This window comes from Nicotiana tomentosiformis, chromosome 2 (genome assembly GCF_000390325.3).
Source record: "Nicotiana tomentosiformis chromosome 2, ASM39032v3, whole genome shotgun sequence".
Classification (NCBI taxonomy): Eukaryota; Viridiplantae; Streptophyta; class Magnoliopsida; order Solanales; family Solanaceae; genus Nicotiana; species Nicotiana tomentosiformis.
In genome coordinates this window covers 10,790,747-10,807,200 of record NC_090813.1, presented here as the reverse complement: position 1 = coordinate 10,807,200, position 16,454 = coordinate 10,790,747, and positions in this window count along the sequence as shown.

Sequence of the window (16,454 nt, the reverse complement as noted above, 5' to 3'; positions counted from 1 at the left end):
TGTCCTATTTCTTTTGTTGTTCTCTGGCACTTTTGGTTCTTTGCTGGACATCTACTTTGTGGCTATAAATATATAATATAAATCTTTTAGCCGATTCTTAAAATAATAGTCGATAAAATATATTTTCTTGTATATATGTGTATCATATATAAAAAGAAAATATACTTATTTTATACACTTTCGACTAACGAATGCAATTAGTTTCAACCGACTCGTCAATTTTATAAATCTAAGAGTAGGCTCACCAGGGAGCCTCCCTAACTCCTAACATGTCAATGTTAATTGTGGATGAACAAAGTAACAAAAAGTCCAAGCATTTTAGTATTATGTATAAATGAATTATATTTTTCAATTGTCTTAAAGGATTGAAGAAGCCCTATGAGAATAACTTCTGATATTATATGCTCCAATATTGTATGTGGAAGCAATATTTTACAGAAATATAACGTAAGATTGTGTACAATAGATTTAATATAGTCCGGCTTTTCTTGGACCTCATGTATAGTGGGAGTATTGTGTATCGTGCTGCTTTTTATAAGCATTGAAGAACTAATATATTATCACTAATTTATATCTCAAGGACATATACCGAAATAAATATCACATGTTATAAAATTTAAATGAAAACTTTTCCTATTATCTAAGAGTATATAAGCTTTTTATTAGATGATACCTTTTTACATTCTAAGTCGTCAAATTTTTAATAAATATTTAATCACATAATGTAAAAACTCTAAATAGTAGATACAAATACTAATGTCAGCTGTCAAGTAGTATAAGATTTGAACAATGATCATGAAAAATGACACCTGAACAACATTTACCTTTTCCATCATAAAGAAGATCTACTTAAAATCCCAACCTAAAAAATCAACTCTTAAACTTGAAATTAGATAGTGGAATTAAAAAGCTGGAACTGAAGAAAACAACATTATGTTTAACGTATGAGTAACAAATATAAGCAGAAAATATTACCTTCACAAGACCAATTAACGTATGAGTAACAAATACTATCATGTTACTGAATTCGAGAATTATCATGTAATTACTAGGGTACTTTCTACACAACCTAGTAATTATACAATATCGTAATTACGATGACCTTTTTGTTTGTCATTATGTAATTACAAATGTATTGTTTGGTTGTACAAGTGTAATTTCACAGTTAGATTAAATTTTAAATATAAAGTTAATTATCAAAATTAAAATTTAAGATTTAACAAATATATGATCTTAAATGATATTAGATTTGACATTTAAGATACATATTGTTTCTTGAGAATATATTAATTACTAATCATATTTTGTAACTAATATTGTAAAAATAATTGACATATATTTTTCAAATTAATAATATTTTACTTTATTTAATAATAAAAACTAAAAGTACATAATTTATAGACATCATGGTTGATAAAAATATTAATATTTATAAATATAATGCCATAACATTACCCAAATATTTTATGAAAATAAATCTATCAATTGTAACTGAAAAATGAATGACATGCAATATGAATTAATAAGTCAATACTACTAAAGCAAATAAAATGGAATCGAAAAATATAACATAAATTTAAAATATAAGAAAATTAACATAATACTCTTATGTAAAATTACATCATAACATAAAATAAGTTTCAATATAAGTTAAGTAAATATAATTCCAAAAAAAGGAAAACATAAGTCTATAACCTCAATCAACAATGAAATTCTACTTTAATGACATCACTCAATATATGCCACGTTTATTAGTGACTCATTGTTTCTAATATTAGGAAGTGTAGTTTCAAATATAGAATAATAGTACAATTATGCTAAATGAAGAAACTAAAGAAAAAATAAAAAAAAATATGAGCAACTACATGCAACCACAAAAAATAAAGGTTGGAAAATGAGAATATTATTTAAATATTAAAAAGTAATCTATCATTTTAACATAGTTAAGTTTGCATATAACCTTATCCAATAATAAAGTTCAACTTTAAAGACATCACTCATTATAAGTCAAGTTTGTGGATGACTTATTCTTTCTAAGATTACGAGGTATAATTTTTTAGAAAAATTAGAATGATAACATAGCTAAGTGTAATTTAAAAAATAAAGAAAAATAATTAACAAAAAAATAAAATACAAGAAATTATGTAGAAACACGTGAAGTAAATGTTGGGAAATGAGAAATAAGAAAATAAAGGATAAATAATGTAACAAGAATAACATTTGAAAAAAAAGGAATTTTAAAAGTTAAATAAAAAATAAATTAAAAAGAAAAGAAAAGCGATTCAAAAAACTTGTAATTACACTATGTAATTACCAGCAATTCTCGGTCCCCCCTTGAGAATTGGAGAGTGTAATCACAAGTAACACAAACATGTCAAAACTGTATAATGACACTGTAGGCATATAAATTTTATTAAAATTAAATTCATAAAAGAATTTAGATTATATTTTAAAATTCAAGATATATTGGTCCAAATAAATATTATGGGCTAATATAATTGAATTAATTATATAAGTCCAAGATATACAGATTAAATAAATAAGTCTTAATCCAGGGGGCTAGCCCATTTAGTTGGGCTAAAGTGATGAGCCCACTTCATTAAGCCCATCATCTTCCTAGAGGCCTAGTTTGGTATCACATATCAAATGACGTGGCACGCCAAGTCAAGCAGAAGAGCCAATGGGATCATGCACGTGTCAAAATGACAAGGCATGCCAAGTCAAATTAAAAGGCCAATGAAACTGCGCCACATGTGCGAGTGACATGTTGTGGCCAATCAAATGCGGCATTGTCACACTTTAATTTGATTGGTCGGAAAGAGTTTGTTATTATCATAACTCTTCCCTCTTACAACTATAAATAGGATCTTCATAACCCAGAAAAGACACCAGGAGTTATAACAAGAAGCAAGAAAGAGCTTATGGATCAAACACTGCAAATTCCTCCACAGGTTTCAAGTTCAAGCAATCAAGTTCAAGTTAAAGCAATCAAGTTCAAGCTCAAGAACGAAGAACAAATCAAGTTCAAGCAATCAAGCTCAAGAACAAGATCATCGTTCGTGGCAACAACTACATATTCAAGATCAAGCTCGAAGGCCCTTGAATTTATTTACTATTGGAAAGAAGAATCAGAGGATTCATAGAGATTGTACCCTCATATTATTTGAAATCAAATATTACGATTGTTGCGATATTTTTCAGTCTCGATTATTTTCGTGACACAAATTTATTGTCTACAAATTCTAGCATACCCAGTGGGACAATCTCTACCTCTCATCTCAAATTTTCAAATCACCAAAGTTCAAGAACATTAAAATGCCTTCAAAGAAAATCAACTCCAGTTCAACTTCCACTAAGGCTGCTAATTCCAGGTTCTATGCTGATGTGGAAAGCATCCTCGATGTTACCTTTGAAAGATTTGGACCAGTTACGAGGAGCAAAGCAAGTTCGTTAGGACAACAAGCACCCCAAGTTCCATCCGCATCAACCCCTATTTTCGGACCTTCATCCTCAAAAGGAGCAAGATCTTCCACAAACGTACCCGAAGGAAGAAGCGATGTTGCTGAAAAGATCAAGAAAACTCTTGCTCTGCTTGACCTCTCCGGATCCAAGAACTCGGCTGTGAAGGAAGATGATGATGCTTCAAGTGATGGATCCTCCCCACTTACACCGTGTAACATGAGCCATTCGAGAATCAATCAGTGTGACAATCCATGCTACTCACCATCATCTACAACAATCATGCAAGCTATGGTGACAAACACTTCATCTGTGGAAGAGCAGTTGGCGAACTTGACGGAAGCAATTGCTGGCTTGACCATGTGCATGCAAAATCAAGATGCTAGAATTGACAAGCTAACAGACATAGTAGGAATCTTGATGGAAAAAGAATCCACCCATGCACCTGGCAAGCTCCCAGAAGTTCCAGAGATTGATTCTCCCCTGGTACGAGTAGCATCCGCTAAGGCTATCCATGTCTCATCTGAAGGGATGATTCCCATCGATCAACTGAAGGAGTTTATTGAAGGAACTATTAAGAATAAATATGAATTTGCTGCCAAGTCCTCCCTTACATATGCAAAGCCATACACTGCAAGGATCGATATGTTGAAGATGCCCGCTGGCTATCAACCTCCAAAGTTTCAACAGTTTGATGGTAAAGGAAAACCAAAGCAACATGTGGTGCACTTCGTTGAGACATGCAACAACGCTGGGACTTATGGAGATTACCTTGTCAAACAGTTTGTCCGCTCGCTAAAAGGAAATGCTTTTGATTGGTATACAGACCTCGAGGCAGGATCTATTGATAGCTGGGATCAACTAGAGCAAAAGTTCCTCAATCGCTTTTATAGCACAAGGCGCACTGTGAGCATGGTGGAACTCAGAAATACTCGTCAACGGAAGGGTGAATTAGTTATCGACTTTATCAATCGTTGGAGGAACGCAAGCCTCAACTGTAAAGACAGGCTTAGTGAAGCTTCTGGCATAGAGATGTACATCCAAAGCATGCATTGGGGATTGCGCTACATCTTGCAAGGTATCAAGCCTAGCACATTTGAAGAACTTGCAACTCATGCCCATGACATGAAATTGAGCATGACCTCTGCTGGAAATGAAAGGCTGCCCATCTATGAACCTCGCAAAGGAAACGACAAGCAAGAACTTAGGAAGTGGGGCAAGTTCGTACCCAAGTCTGAAAGCAAAGAAGCTATGAATGTCAACACATCACCTGTAAAGTTCACAATGAAAGTGAGCAAGAAGTAGAGTATGAAATCCACTTCTTTTCAAGATAAGCCAAGTGGAAAGTTGACTCTAAAAGAAATGCAAGAGAAAGAGTACCCATTTCTAGATTCTGATGTGCCAACTATTTTTGAAGAACTCCTCGAGTTAAATCTCATTGAGCTTTCGGAGATGAAGCGACCAAATGAAGCTGGAAAAACAAATGACCCGAATTACTGCAAATACCATTGACTTGTGAGCCACCCTCTGGAGAAGTGCTTTGTCTTCAATGACAAAGTTATGGACTTGGCTCGCGAAAAGAAGATCGTGCTTGAAGATGAGAAAGCAAGCGCAAACCAAGTCTCTATCACCTTTGGCTCATTCAATCCGGATGAATTATATGGTTTTAAAGAAAGTAAAAATGAAGAATTACTGGAGAACGACAAAGCTGAAGTCAATCAATCTGATGATGATGAAGGTTGGACGTTGGTGACTCGTCGTAGGCACCACAAAAGGAGCCCACGAAAAGAATCAATAGAACAACCAAAAAGGAAAATAATGGTGAAAAGACCCAGGAGATGGAATCCAGTTAAGCATTTGAAGAAAGAAAAAGTGGAGGTGCACCATCCTCAAAAGCCACGACATCCAGTGACCTTGGAGGATTTCTTGCCATGTTGGTTTCGCATGAAGATTTCCCGTGATAGTATTGAGGCCTCTTGTTGCAATGCTGATAAAGGGGAAGAAAAGAGTGATGACCTACCGTTGGCACCATCTCCAGAAAAGCTCATCGAGTCTATCCATCAAGAAGTTAACACGTGCGAGGAAAAAGTTACGTTCACAAATGACAACCTTCTACTAGGTGACACTCTTCATAACCGACTGTTGTACCTGGTTGGCTATATGCGTGATGAAAGGGTAAATCGAATTTTGGTTGATAGAGGATCCTCAGTGAACATCTTGCCAATTCACACTGTGAAAGAACTTGGTATTCCCATGAACGAACTCTCGAAAAGTCGTGTGATGATCCACGGATTCAACCAAGGGGGGAAAAGAGCTACAGGTGCGATCAGGTTGGAATCACCATTGAAGATATGCAATTAAGTGCATGGCTGCATGTGATCGATGTAAAGACTTCATACAACATCTTGCTCGGAAGGCCTTGGATACATGAGAATAAAGTGGTTCCATCTACCTACCATCAATGTTTGAAGTACTACGAGGGTGAAGTCGAGAAGAAGATAGTTGCTGATGATGAGCCATTCACCGAGGCTGAGTCACACTTCGCCGATGCAAAGTTCTACTTGAAGAACCACATTGTGAAGGAGCTAAAAGTTGATGATGGCATGAAAAGCAAGAATGACGAGCCCACAACTAAAAGAGCTTAGGTGATTGCTGGTAGAGCCAAAGCTGTTACTGAGGAGGTACAACCCAACGCGAATAAATCTCATAGAGGGGATATTGCGTCTTATGGCACGAAAGTAAGTCCTGCACTCCAATATGTCCCTAAAAGATAGAAAGATGAAGGCGAATCATCTAATCTCCAAACTAACATGCTAAAGGAGTTAACTCTTCCGGTAAAACAAATTGAGGCACTAAAGTTGTCCTCAAATCCACTTGCAGGGTTTGTAGCCCAAAATCGTTTGCAGAATATGGCACTCCCTACAAAGCGAACAGATGAAGGTTTTGATCCTAATGCTTACAGGCTATTTGTAAAAGTTGGATACAATCCCAATGAGCCGTTACAGTTAGGGAAGCTCCCACCAGAAGATGCGACGAGACAACCACATGAAGGTTTGGGATACAAGCAACCGTCACCAGTGCGTATCTCCATAAGAAGGGCGAGTAGCAATTATATTACTGTAGAAGACGAATATGCTGCTTCTAACACGCCTTCTGTCTTTGATCGACTTGGAAAATCAACTGTGAGAACTTCTGTATTTGAGAGATTGGCTCCATTAAAGAAGGGGAATAAGTTTCAGAGAAATTATCGAAATACAAAAATAGCCGCTTTGCCCAAAATTCAGAAGATCTCTAAAGATTTTCAAAGTTTGGTTCCTTCTAGAATGAAGCGACAAACAAAGTCATGGTTTCGTGTGATGAGGTACTGAAGGTAAATCCATACACTGTGGTCTACACTAAAGAACATGATGAAGATGAAGAAAGTATGGGTTCTTCGTATCATGTTACTGCACAAGGCGAGCATGGTGTTTTATCTCTAATGGAGGATGGAGAGAAATTGGACGATGTTTCACCGTGTTATCACATATCCTTCAACTATGGGGACCCTCAAGAAGATGAAGATGCGAAAGATGCTCCCTCGAAACTTGAAGAAGGGGTGAAGGCAACGATTGATGCCTTAAAAGAAGTTAACCTTGGCACTGATGAAGAACCAAGACCCACCTACCTAAGTGTTTTACTAGAAGTTGATAAAGAAAGCAGTTATGTTGAGTTACTCAAGGAGTTTAGGGATGTCTTTTCTTGGACTTACAAAGAAATACCTGGCTTGGACCCTAAAGTAGCAGTTCATCACCTTGCGGTCAAGAATGGCGCTCGTCCTGTTAAGCAGGCTCAAAGGCGCTTTAGGCCAGACTTGATTCCCCTGATTGAAATCGAAGTTAACAAACTCATTGAAGCTGGATTTATTCGGGAAGTTAAATACCCGACGTTTGGGTTTCAAGTATTGTCCATGTAAGGAAGAAAAATGGCCAGATTCGAGTGTGCGTCAACTTCAGGGATCTCAACAATGCGTGTCCTAAAGATGAATTCCCGCTTCCTATTCTAGAGCTGATGATCGATGCTACTACTGGGTATGAGGCAATGTCATTTATGGATGGTTCGTCAGGCTATAACCAAATTCGCATGGCACCAAAAGATGAAGAGCTTACTGCATTCCGCACCCCCAAGGGTATTTATTGCTACAAGGTAATGCCTTTTGGCTTGAAGAATGCTAGTGCTACTTATCAAAGGGCTATGCAGAATATTTTTGATGACCTTCTCCACAAAAATATTGAATGTTATGTGGACGACTTGGTGTTAAAATCAAGAAAGAGGGGTGACCAAGCCAAAGTAGATGCAGTCTTGAAAATGCCTGAACCTCGGGATATTCATGAATTGAAAAGTCTGCAAGGAAAGTTAGTGTACCTTAGGAGATTCATCTCAAACCTAGCTGGGAGGTACCAACCACTCAGTCGCCTTATGAAGAAAGGTGTCCCTTTCAAATGGGACCAAGCGTGTAGCAATGCCTTTGAGAGCATTAAATCCTACTTGATGAAGCCTCCGGTTTGAGCAGCCCATATACTTGGAAAGCAGTTGATACTATATATTCCAGCACAAGAAAGGTCTGTTGGAGCGCTGTTGGCCCAAGAAAATAGTGAGGGAAAAGAAAACTCTCTTTACTACTTGAGCAGGATGATGACAGCAAACGAGCTGAATTATTTGCCAATTGAAAAGTTGTGTTTGGCGCTAGTCTTCTCAATTCAAAAGTTGAAGCACTACTTTCAAGCTCATGTTGTTCGTCTTGTTTCTAAAGCAAATCCCATCAAGTTTGTGATGTCAAAACTTGTTCTTAGTGATCGACTAGCGAGATGGTATCTCCAATTTTAACAATTCGAGATTTTGTACATCCCTCAAAAGCTGTAAAAAGACAAGCATTGGCAGACTTCTTGGCAGATCACCCTATACATGATGATTGGAGCTAACTGATGAACTGCATGATGAGGATGCAATGGTCATTGAAGTTCAACCTCCATGGAAGATGTACTTTGATGGTGTTGCACATCGCGGAGGAGCTGGTAATGGTGTAGTATTTGTCACTTCTCAAGGTGAAGTTCTTCCCTACTCTTTTACGTTGATGCAACTCTGCTCTAACAACGTTGCTGAGTATCAAGCACTAATACTTGGGCTTGAAATGGCTATCAAAATGAAGCGGTTGGCATTGCAAGTCTTTGGTGACTCTCAATTAGTGGTCAATCAGCTTCTAGGTAGTTACGAGGTCAAGAAGCCTGAACTACACCCATATCATAATTACGCTAAAAAATTAATGGGGTGGCTCGGTGATGTGACTATTCAGCATGTGCCAAGGAAAGAAAATAAGAAGCTCATGCTTTAACTGCCCTAGCTTCGTCGTTAACCCTGCCTGATCAAGCGCAAGTTATTGTCTGCCAAAAATGGGTAGTACCACCGCCAAATGAGGCTGAAGGTAAAGAAAATGAACTCAAGCATCTTGTCGATGTTTCTGAAGTTGAGAAAGAAGAATGGCGACAACCCATTATCGACTACTTATGCTATGGGATACTTCCAGAAAATTCGAGGAGAAGGACTGAAATCCATCGTCGTGCACCTCGCTTCCTTTACTACAAAGATACTCTATACAGAAGGTCATTCGAGGGAGTACTCTTGCGATGCTTAAGGGAAGAAGAAGCACTCTAAGCTTTTCAAGAGGCACATTCTGGGGTATGTGGGTCGCACTAGTATGGACCAAAGCTCCACTTCCATATAAAAATGATGGGATATTATTGGCCAACGATGGTAAAAGATTGCTTGGACTACGCTCGAAGATGCAAGGCTTGTCAATTCCATGCGAATTTTATTCAATAACCTCCTGAAGTATTGCACCTAACTGTGGCATCCTGGCCGTTTGGCGCTTGGGGATTGGATGTTGTTGGACCACTACCAAAGTCCTCTGGTGGGCACCTATACATCTTGGCTGCAACTGACTACTTCTCAAAATGGGCTGAAGTTGTTGCTTTTAAGGAGGTAAAGAAGAAAAATGTTGCAAGTTTCATCCGAATAAACATAATCTATCGCTTTGGCATTCCTTGTTACATAATAACGGATAATGAAAAGCCATTCGATAATAGGTTGATGAACAAGATTTGTGATCTCTTTGGCTTCAAGCAATATAACTCTTTGATATATAATGCTGCCGCCAATGGTCTAGCTGAGGCATTCAATAAAACTCTGTGCAACTTGTTAAAGAAAGTCGTCTCCAAATCCAAACGAGATTGGAATGACCGTGTGGAAGAAGCTCTATGGGCATATAGGACGACTCACCGCACGCCAACACAAGCGATTCCTTATTCACTCGTTTATGAAGTCGATGCCATCTTGCAACTCGAGCGTCAAATACCTTTATTATGACTGGTTATTAAATAAGGGATCACTGATGGAGAAAATGCTCGACTTCGATTAGCAGAGTTGGAGGCTCTTGATGAGAAGAGGTTGGAAGCTCAACAGAGTCTTGAATATTATCAAGCTCGATTGTCTCGCGCCTTCAATAAAAGAGTTCGCCCGAGATCCCTTCAAGTAGGGGATCAAGTCCTTGCCATACGAAGACCCATTATTACTTTTCATAAACCTGTAGGGAAGTTCACTTCAAAATGGGATGGGCCATATGTCGTACAAGAAGCTTACTCAAGTGGGGCTTACAAGCTGGTTGATGCAGATGGCATGAGAATCAGCCCTATCAATGGCAAGTTTTTGAAGAAGTATTATCCTTGAAGTTGCAACGCTCCTTGACGCATGAGCCTAAACTGCATGTTCCTATACTCCTTGTCCGCATGAGTCTAAACTGTGTACGGCCCACCACCAGAAAAAAAAGGGTCCGCTAGGTTGAAAACCTCGAAAGAGGCGGCCTAGGCAAAAGTTAGGATATAAAAAAAAAATGGTCCACTAGGTTGAAAACCTCAAAAGAGGTGGCCTGGGTACGACCCAAAAAAAAAGTCCGCTAGGTTGAAAACCTCAAAAGAAGCGGCCTAGGAAAAAGTTAGGACATAAAAAAATAGTCCGCTAGGTTGAAAACCTCGAAAGAGGCGATCTAGGCAAAAGTTAAGACATAAAAAAAAAGGTCCGCTAGGTTGAAAACCTCGAAAGAGGCGGCCTAGGCAAAAGTTAGGACATAAAAAAAAAGGTCCGCTAAGTTGAAAACCTCGAAAGAGGCGGCCTAGGCAAAAGTTAGGACATAAAAAAAATAAGAAAATAAAAAAAAATAACCAATTCTCAACTACGGTATGACTTGATCCTCTTCACCGAGGTACGTAGGCAGCTTAGAGTTTCATTCTGAGTTCAGTCGCATAAGTTCAAAAGATACATATTGCCCTAGTCGTTGTCCAAATGAAGTATGGTGGAAGTAATTCATTCAAACAACACTTGAAAATCAGGCTGAAATTTCATTCTTCTTTTGAAATTTGGATCTCATATGACTTAAAGGGGGCAAGCCTTCATGATAAACCAGTGTCTTCAATAGGGCGATTATAGTCTTTTAGGAGGCTACCAAGTATTTGTACTGAAGTTCAGGGATTTACTATGTCTTCATGTTCACCAAATCTTTAAGTCCTCCGGTCTTCAAGTTTGCTGCTCTTTAAGTTGAAATGTTTAAACCCTCCAAGTTGAAGTCTTCAAGTTCGTTGGTCTTCAAGTTGAAGTCTCCAAGTTGAAATCTTCAAGTCTGTCGGTCTTCAAGTACGTCTTCACGCTCGTCACTCTTCAAGTTGAAGTCTGCAAAGTCCGCCAAATCTTCAAAGTTTCCAAATATTCAAGTCAACGTCGTTAAGTCCACGAAGTCTTCAAGTTGAAGCTTTATAATTTTTCAATCTTAAGGTGGACATATGAGTCCCTTTGCACCTTAAGTTGGCCTCTTCGTGGGTTTATCCTTAAAATGAAATTATAATTTTTCAATCTTAAGGTGGACATATGAGTCCCTTTGCACCTTAAGTTAGCTTCTTCGTGGGTTTGTCCTTAAAAGGAAACTATATTTTCCAATCTTAAAGTGGACATGTAAGTCTCTTGAGAGTTATCTCCGATAGTCGGGGCACATTGAGAGTAATCTCTCCGATAGTCGAGCCACATTGAGAGTAATCTCTCCGATAGTCGAGCCACATTGAGAGTAATCTCTCCGATAGTCGAGCCATATTGAGAGTAATCTCTCCGATAGTCGGGTCATTTTGAGAGTAATATCTCCGATAGTCGAGCCACACTGAGAGTAATCTCTCCGATAGTCGGACCACATTGAGAGTAATCTCTCCGATAATCGAGTCGTTTTGAGAGTAATCTCTTCTATAATCCCGTTACATTGAGAGTAATCTCTCCGATAGTCGGGTCATTTTGAGAGTAATCCCTCCAATAGTCGAGCCACATTGAGAGTAATCTCTCCAATAGTCGGGTCATATTGAGAGTAATCCCTTCGTTAGTCGGGCCAGAGAGTAATCTCTCTGATAATCTCTTCGAAATTCGGGCGGGGATAAATACAAATCTTTTTACACCATAAAATCACCTTCTTCTCGGCCAACAAAGAAAAAAATGGAACAAAGAAAAAGGGCAAAAGAAAACGCATAGAAAAAAAGAAGAAATTATCTTCACGTCAATATTTTCGAGTCGTCAAAAACAAACTCTGAAGTAGCCAGCAAGCACTGCAATTGATGTTCGTAAAGGGAAGGCATACAGGTTTATATAGCTGTCAAGATGTGGCGTTAAATATTTGTTGGGCGATGTGGGATCACCTGTTTAGGCGGCTCCAAGTAGTTTCTAACGTGAACTGGGTTGTAGTAATTTGACAACTCCTCGGATAGGAATCTAATACACGTATTTCATAATTCAAGTAGGAATCTAATTAAGCATTTGAAAGAAGTTGGATTCTAAATGGAGCCACGTGCCTTAAATTGCACTATTGTTTGAGAAACAATTCAAGACTGACGTAACTTGGTATTGGACTTAAGTTCATGCCAGTCAAAACCCATGTTTACGTAAAGTTTGCCTAAGGGAATCCATCTGGCACTTGGATTCAAGAATTGTTTACTTAATCTTGAAAGCTGCATATTGAGATGGAAACAAAAATATGATTCTCCTTGGAAAAAGAAAGCAAAGGGGGGTTAGTCGTAATACTTCAATCCTCGTCTTCCAAATTCATCAAAATGTATATTTTGTCTGAGTCTTTAAGTAGGGGTATTTGTAGGCATATAAATTTTATTAAAATTAAATTTATAAAAGAGTTTGGATTATATTTTAAAATTCAAGATATATTGGTTCAAATAAATATTATGGGCTAATATAATTGAATTAATTATATAAGTCCAATATATATGGATTAAATAAATAAGTCTTAATCCATTGGGCTAGCTCATTTAATTGGGCTAAAGTGATGAGCCCACTTTATTAAGCCCATCATCTTCCTAGAGGCCCAGTTTAGTGCCACATGTCAAATGACGTGGCACGCCGAGTCAAGCAGAAGAGCCAATGGGATCATGCCACATATCAAAATGACAAGGCATGCCAAGTCAAATTAAAGGGTCAATGAAACCGCGCCACATGTGCGAGTAATATGTTCTAGCCAATCAAATGCGATCTTGTCACACTTCAATTTGATTGGTCGGAAAGAGTTTGTTCTTATCATAACTCTTCCCTCTTACAACTATAAATAGGGTCTTCATAACCCAGAAAAGACACCAGAAGTTATAACAAGAAGCAAGAAAGAGCTTGTGAATCAAACACTGCAAATTCCTCCACAAGTTTCAAGTTAAAGCAATCAAGTTCAAACTCAAGAACGAAGAACAAATCAAGTTCAAGCTCAAGAACGAAAAACAAATCAAGTTCAAGTTCAAGCAATCAAGCTCAAGAACAAGATCATTGTTCGTGGCAACAACTACATATTCAAGATCAAGCTCGAAGGCCCTTGAATTTATTTACTATTGGAAAGAAGAATCAAAGGATTTATAGAGATTGTACACTCATATTATTTGAAATTAAATACTACAATTATTGCGATATTTTTCAGTCTCGATTATTTTTCTGACGCAAATTTATTGTCTACAGACACCCAAATCCAATTACATGGTGGCTTTTCAAAATGGCACTAAATGTGCTAACTTAGTATAATGCATGGATCATAAGATTTCACTTAAACTTGTCAATTTAAATTAAAGAATAGTGAAAAAAGATTTATTTCCTAAATGACTACTCTAACTTTGTCCAAAAAAATTGAAATACAAATGAGATTCACAATGTCATTATTGTATGACCGATAATAGTAAAGTAAGTGAAGTTTTCCTCTAACAAAGTAATAGCTGACATATGAATGACTGGCATTTATTTATTTTGATTTGCTGCCCCTACATATCAGGGTCGGACTCACATGGTGCGGGTTCATTTGAATCCGCTTCGTTGAAAACTTATACTAGGTATATTGGTAAATTACATAAAAAACGGAGAAAATCCATATAAAAGTAGTAATTTGAACCCATTTGGCACAAGCAAGACTGACTGTGTATCAAAAATCAAAATTAACCAAAAACTTGCCCTTCTAAATTTATTACTCTGGTATCCTCTTCTTTTGTCGTTTTTCTAATTCTGTTTTTTTTTTTACTTGAATTCAATAAATATTATTCTATAGTTTAATCTGCTTCAAAAAAATTCCTAACCACGAAGTGAAACAGTTTCTTCCTTTCTTAAAATTTGATGAAGCATGCAAGATATTGTTTAAGTTATTTAGTCTTGAAATGTATATTATAATAGTGAACTTTTTGGTTTGGTGTATAGATCTTTTTCTCTAATTATTGGAATTAATTTAGTATTTATGAAAAAGCTTTTTTATTCCCTTTCCTATGCGAATAATAGCTTCACAATAATAACAAGAAATATTCTAGATTTTATTTAAACATCCTAGAGTTAATAAATTTTGTTAAATTGAATTTCTTGTAGTAAAAATTTCTCCTAGGTTTACCAGTAGTACTAGTATTATTCTTGTATTCTTTATTCTTAGTTTTTTATTACTTTTTATGTCACTCACTTCCATTACTTATTATATTGCTGTTGTTATTGCTCGCTGCTTTATTTTTACCGTTCCTTAAGCCGATGGTCTATCGGAAATATCATCTCTGTCTTTATAGTGTAGGGGTAAGGCTGCGTATACACTACCCTCCCCAGACCCCACGTATGAGATTAAGTTAGGTTTGTTGTTGTTGTTGTAGAAGTAAAAATTTGTTAAATTAAATAGATATATTGGTAAAATAGAAATAAATAAATTTTTTCTATCATTTTAAAAAATATTTTCAACTTTGTAAAACATAGAATGCCAACTTAAAAATGACTTCATTTTGCTACTATGCTAAGAGCAAAAAAGGAACAAAAAAGTGATCAAACCCTACTTGTCGTATCTTACACCCTTATACTAATAAATGTAACATCTTTGATTGAGCCCGCCTATATAAAATTCTGGGTCTGTCACTGCTACATAAATTATTTGAATTCCATGTGATTGTTACATGTAAATTCATCATAATTATTATAGAAAATAAGCGTATAACAATATATATTAAATGCTAAAACAATTTACAGTTGATATGAACACAATTCTAAAACATGTCAAAATTGTGAAAATCATTAGAAAAATATTTACTTAAAAGTCAAAAGTGTTATCTATTTAATTCAAAAGAGTATTGTTCCTCTACACCTAACCTCCTCCTATTGGTCGTCCATTAGTTTAAGAATTACAAAAACACTGTAATCAAATTTCTTTTTTGTCTTCTAGAAAGCAATTTTGTAAAACTAACCTACTTAAGAGAAAATCGATAAATAGTGGAGTAGTAATAAATAAATCGAGAAAAGATTCTAAATCTGTTTACTGTATATTTGGTAAGTCTCCTTAACAATAAATAAAATTCTTAGTGCACTTTAACAAACTATGGCATTCAAAAAGCAAGTCCTTAAAAAGTGGCTGGTGTGCTAACAATTTGGTTTAGCATATAGTAATTAATTAAAATTCTATCTAAATATTCAGCAGTCAACCATATAGTGTAAATTATTAATTAACTGTCCAATAAAATATATAGAGACTTTGAGAGGAAAGGTAATTAAGTGTATAAGCATCCATTATTCATGCCAGCCAAGACAGAAGGTCACTATATTTTACCTTATCTGATCAAATTAATAGGATACTATTTTGAATCAATGTGAATGTGATTTTCTTTCTTTTTTTGCACTAAAGTCGGATATTGGATTTTATCTTGCTGTTCATTATCATCCATCCTCTTCACATGGTAAAACCGTAAACCATCAAATATTGACAAAGAAAGGTTATAACATTATATTTCTAATGTCATGCATAATGATAAAATTGGCGAATTTTTTTAATACCTAAACTCAATTTAGGCGCTAAATCTGTACTGATTTATCATGATTAAGTGTTAAATTTGCATAATAATATTAATTATATATCATGATTAAGTGATAGAATTTATATGACAAAGTCATGTTACACATTGGCTAGTTTGGATTATTAATGGAATCGAGTAAATATTTATCCAAAAATAATGTACCAAAAATTACAACTATAACCAATTCTTAACAACCCTCTCCCCAACCTTGTCCTTCAACCATGTGTTATGTCTCCATCCTTAGATAATTTTTTAAAATTTATTCTTATTTAGAATTTGTGTCTAGATAGGTAAAATTCATAATAACATCACTATATATACACACTACCAAGAAAAACAGAGTTTTGAATGGAAATGCTTAATTGTTTCACTTGACTAATAAGTTAAAATAGACTTAAATAAACAAATAAATTTGAAAATTAGAGGAAATTATGCAACTCAAATTCTATTTTTGTTTTTCTTTTCCTTTCCTTGAGTTCATAATTTATGCATATGACAAATTTGGACCCCGCACTCACAAGAGTGCCAATGGCACTTACCAAGTATTACCAGAATTTCTGCTGATTTTGCTTTTTCTCTAACCCCACTATA